This window comes from Papaver somniferum, unplaced genomic scaffold (genome assembly GCF_003573695.1).
Source record: "Papaver somniferum cultivar HN1 unplaced genomic scaffold, ASM357369v1 unplaced-scaffold_132, whole genome shotgun sequence".
NCBI classification, from domain to species: Eukaryota; Viridiplantae; Streptophyta; class Magnoliopsida; order Ranunculales; family Papaveraceae; genus Papaver; species Papaver somniferum.
In genome coordinates, this window is record NW_020622381.1 from 13,433,771 (window position 1) to 13,439,770 (window position 6,000).

Here is a 6,000-nt window from a genome sequence, read left to right on the forward strand (position 1 = left end):
CTGAGAACCCAAATACATTACTGAGAACCCGAAGACAATACTGCGAACCCAGAATATATTACTGGGAACCAGGAAGGTATTACTGCGAACCCAGAAAACATTACTGAGAACCCGGAAGACATTACTGAGAACCCTGGAAGATATACTGAGAACCCAGAATATATTACTGAGAACCCTGTGGTCTCGAAGGAAGTGACGGACTAGTATGGGTAAAGGAAGGAGACAGAAGATTCCGTCTAGTCTCAAAGGTTTTGTAACGCACACTGTACGACAAAATAGTCCATCTCATGCTCACTCTCCACAATCATCATCCTCAGGTACGCCGTATCCTTTGACGTATTATGTTAGTTGTGATAAATTCTCTACAGTTCATAAAAAGTTTCTTGCAGCAATTACTGCTGGGTCTGCGCCTAAAAATTTCAAAGAAGCCATGAAGTATCCAGGATGGCGTAAGGCAATGGCAGAAGAAATACGAGCTTTGGAAGAACAAGGAACATGGGAATTAGAAGAATTACCGCCGGGAAAGAAAGCTCTTGGTAGTAAATGGATTTACACAGAGAAGTATGATGAGAATGGACAGTTGGTGCGGCTCAAAGCTAGACTGGTGATCTTTGGGAATCATCAAGTAGAAGGGTTGGATTACAATGAGACATTTGCACCAGTGGCGAAAATGACGACAGTGCGGACTTTCCTAGCTGTGGCAGCAATTAAGAATTGGGAAGTGCATCAGATGGATGTACATAATGCATTTCTTCATGGAGACTTGGAAGAAGAAGTGTATATGAAAATACCACCTGGATTTTCTCAAGGTAAGTCTAATATGGTGTGTAGGATGAAAAAATCTTTATATGGTTTAAAGCAGGCTCCTCGGTGTTGGTTTGCAAAATTGTCTGCAGCTTTGAAGAATTATGGGTTTCGGCAATCATATTGATTATTCTCTTTTTACATGACTAAGGGAAAAACCCAACTTAATGTTTTGGTCTATGTGGATGATTTGATTGTTGCGGGTAATGATTTGTTGCGCTTGATCAATTCAAACTTACTTGGGACAATGTTCAAGATGAAAGATTTGGGAAAGTTGAAGTATTTTCTGGGTTTGGAGGTGGCACGGAGTGCACAAGGTTTTTATATGTGTCAACGCAAATATGCGTTGGATATCATCATGGAAGCAGGTTTATTAGGTGCAAAACCTGCAGAATTTCCAATGGAAACTAATCATCGTCTTTCTTTGGACAAAGGAGATTTGTTCACGGATGTGGAAAAATATCGAAGATTTGGGCGTTTAATCTATTTGTCCGTGACTAGGCCAGACCTAGCATATTCTGTTCATATTTTGTCTCAATTCATGCAACTGCCGAGAATAGCACATTGGGAAGCGGCTCTTCGTGTGGTTCGATATTTGAAGAAGAATCCTGGGCAGGGAATTCTGTTGCGCTTTGATAGTGGTCTTAATTTGAAAGGATGGTGTGACTCAGATTGGGCTGGTTGTCCCTTAACTAGACGCTCGTTGACATGATGGTTTGTTCTTCTTGGGTATTCTCCAATATCCTGGAAAACTAAGAAGCAACATATTGTTTCTCGTTCGTCAGCTGAAGCAGAATATAGATCTATGGCGGCGGCGACGTGTGAATTAAAATGGTTGAAAAAATTACTGGGTGATTTGGGAGTTCATCATCCACATGGAATGCGTCTTCTATGTGATAGTCAATCGGCTTTGTATATTGCTCAGAATCCGTTTTTTCATGAACGAACAAAGCATATTGAAGTTGATTGTCATCTGGTTAGAGATGCTATCATGCATAAGCTTATTACGCCTTCTTACACTCCTACAACAGTGCAATTGGCGGATATTTTTACTAAATCTTTAGGAAAAGCTCAGTTTCGGTTTCTTATTTCCAAGATGGGCATGTGTGATCTCCATGCTCCGTCTTGAGGGAGGGTATTAGGAGAGTTATATATGGGCTCGAGACTGTTGGTTTGAGACCCAGGATTGAGACCCATCTTCACAGTCTACAGATTGAGACCCATCTTCACAGTCTACTGTCTAAACTGTTATGGACAGTCCAATGTCTAAACTGTTATGGACAGTCCATTGTAAGGTCGAACTCTAAACTAGGGTTGTATGTCTTGTATAAGAGGCAGGTTGAATGAATGAAATAGATACGAACTATTTTGATATAAGTGTTTACAAAATCCAACAGATATTGATTGCTCAGTTACAAGTACAAAAGAAGTGTCATCTTAATGTAATGGAATATGATGATAATTTATAAGGGAGAGTTGGATATTGTATGGGGTGCTCCGGTTGAGATGGCGATATTCACAGTTTTGGGGATCCATTTAAGCTAGCTAATGTTTCACGTGTTTCATTGTATTGGATTTTATTTAAACACTTTGTCTTGTCCTCTATAGGAACTCATGAAAATTTCATTTATGTATGTTATTTATAGCTGCTGATAGCGATTATTCCGGTATTGCTATACAGTTTAGGCATGGGTACGAGGCAATCGAAGAGTTCTACTCAAAATCTAGTATAATTGGTTGACAAAGTGAAGATTCCAACACTTTGTTCCATGCGTTCATTTTCCTGTGGTTTATCCAATATTAATCCTTAGTAGTACTATTTTCTTGCTTCGGGATTATTGTTTTTCAGATCACTGACAATAACGCAGCCCCGCCATTTTGCTATCCCAAAAGTGCAACAACATAAAATCAATTTACAAGGGTGCTTCTCTGTTCTCACTTGCCTTCTGATATTTCATGTAACCTTTTGAATTCGAATGCGAGGAAATAGAATGGTTCCTGATTGCCGTAATTGAGTTGGAATTCATTATCGTTGAAACTTGTAAGAGTATAAATTCATTATGACGTGTACAAGTGTAGAAACACTTGTTTAAGCTTACAAGTTATAACTGAATTTTGTAAGTTTATATTGATTTTTGAATTATTGATTGAAACATATACCTAATTCTTGAATTCTTTTTTTTTTTTAAATAGTTTTCTACTTTCATACCAAGCACATTTTTAAGATTGAAAAAAAAATGAAAACAAGAAAAAATGGTGTTTTAAAAACAGTGTAAAATTATTTTTGAAAACTGGTTTTAAAAATCTTACCAAACAAGTCCTTAGATATTTAGATTTAGTTTTTATTTGTTGTAAAGGATAGTTTAGTATTTTCGTCGCTAAAAAACACCCTTAGCATGTCTCTAAGGATGGGAATAGTATTCCATATCCCACAATTATTTAGGCACAAGATCAAATATCTAGAATTGACATGGTTCTAGGTAATGGCAATTGGTCTATCTATTTTTCTAATTCTAAACTCATGCATTTGACACAAGTAGAAAGTGACCGTAGCCCTATAATGCTAGTTACTGATACCACAGTCCCAAACTACTGGAAACCTTTTAAGTTCTTCTTAATCTGGTTAAATGATGAAAATTGTGATATTGTCATTGCTAATGCCTGGAAATATAGTGTCCATGGTTCTCAAGCATTTCAGTTAATTCAAAGACTTCATATTACAAGGAAAAAACTATCTCTTTGGAATAAGGAACACTTTGGAGATATCAACCAAAATGTGGATAATCTTCAAAAGGAACTAAACTTACTGCTAGAAGGTCCTCAAGATTCTAATGTCCAAAATAGCATCATCAACATCAACAATGAACTGAACAAATAGCGCAAAGTACAAAGTGATTTCTACCAACAAAAATCAAGAGATAATTTCATGAAGGAGATGGACTACAACAACAAATATTTTCATACGAAAGCAAATAAAAGAAGAACAAGGAATAATATTGATTTCATTCAAGATCATGATGGCAACTGGCTCCAAACAAGAGATGTATAAGTTATCAATACATCTCACTCAACATTTCAAACAGATCAGTTCAACATCTAATCCTATTCTTGAAGAGGGTCTTTACAATATATTTCCAACAACTATCACTGAAGTGGACGACTCTAGATATAACTATGACACAACAAAAAGTAGTGTCGGGATTCAAAGATCCTAGTTTCCAAGAGTTCCCCTTATATAGACTTCAAAACATAGGTTGCTTAAGGTTTAATCTAATAAGATAGCTTTGGAACCAAGCAAACAATCTTTACCGCTAGATGAAAACTTTGAATCTTATTCACATAAACAAGATATACACTCTGGTTAGGTAAACTGTAACCGAGCCGTGTACAAAGACTATGTCCAAAATGGTTAGCCGAAACTAGCCGGTTTGAACTTAAAAGCTTAACACTCATTTTTTATGAACACAAAGACACTAATCTTGAGTCACAATCATGTGATCAACTAAGTCTAGTGTTTTTAGAGAACTGATAAAATGCAAATCATCTCGTAAAATAATTTAATCGCATTTGAACACAATCGACATAGTTTGTAAATGCACACAGTACAAATACTTGAGTCGTTCGTGAATCTGTTGAGTCATGGTACGCGTACCGGTTTGCAAACTTATTAGCATAAACGAGTTCCGGAATTGACATAATTTTTTTCAGTTCACGTACCGGTTTGCAAACTTTGGTGCAAATCTGAGTTCCGAAGTTGTCAGAAATTTTCAAGTTTGCGGGCCGGTTTGTAAACCTTAAGACTTTATCGGTTCCGGAGTTCACAGAACCTTTTCAGGTTGCGTACCGGTTTGGGTACTAAACTGGTTCAAGAACATAGAACTGTATTGGTTCACATACCAGTTTGAATACTTAAACCCGGTTACCTTACCACAATTCCAAAATGGTTCGTATACGAATATACATACCGATCCGGATCACGAGTCAAACAGATTTTCCCATGATGTGTGTATCATACAAATCTGAAAGTCGATATATAGCTACTCAGCTACGTGTACGGGTGTTTTGGGGTAAAAACTGATTCTGCTATTTTTGGTAAATTTGGGTGTGTTAATGAGAAACGAATTCAAACCCTAAACAAATGCACTACACGGGAGTACTTTTAGATTCAAGAGATCAATCTGTAAGACTCTGGCCTAAACCAAGAAATGGTCGTTTTAGATTCAATTCGGTCACAAAGTGAAGGAGAAGGGTTGATCTTAAGGAGGGAAGCGAAAAAGGTGTTTGAGATCAGAATGTTGAATTATCAAGGTGTGGCAGTTTTATGAGTTGTATCAGAAAAATGGTTTCTGGATACTTGTGTTGATAACACATGTATTGTTCTGTCGAAATAGGTTGAAATCCTATTTATACAAGTCATGTTCGAGCACACCCTGATCTCGTATGAAGTGGAGGTGATTAGGCAGTGGAGAAGTGGAGTTGTGTAAAAAGTGGTGATCACCACGCTTCCACTATGAGGGGAAACTGGTTACGCCTTCACCCACTATCTCATTACTATTGACTGTCCGTTCTTCCCTGAGACGTTCTCGCAATGGGTGCGTTGCGCGCCGCACGCTGTAAACCGCCAGACCAATACCCCAGTGAGCATCCCCCAGTTTGTGACATGTTTGATGTCTCGAGTCGTGAGACTCGTCGCTGAAAGCAGCGCACAATGCTTTTAGGTCAAATAATAAATTATTTGTGAAACCAGTATTTATAAAACATCGCTTATAATCGATGTGTATGAAGCATCGGTTTTAAACAAGCAACTGAAAATAATCGATGTGCAAGAAACATCATTGTTTTCGAGCTTGATTGAATCAGTCGCGGATTGAGCGTCTTAAAAAGGTAGCATGACCGACCACCTTTGGGTGATCGTTTGGTAGCTCTAGGGACGATCTATTGCTTGGTCGATCGCTCCTTGTGAAGGAGGGGTGTCCGGTGATCACAATGCTACCCTATTAGTTTTCTGGAAATAAATCTACACCATCCAACTAGGCTAGCGAAGTTGGATGGACGAGAAGATTTGCGGCAGTTATATATTGTCGTTGACGCAATTTAGGGTTTAGAAACCATGCGGCCAACCCTATTTTGGCTAATCGAATCAAAGCGTTGGGCGCTGATTTGAACAGGCCGACCGGCCATGTGCAAAGACGAGCC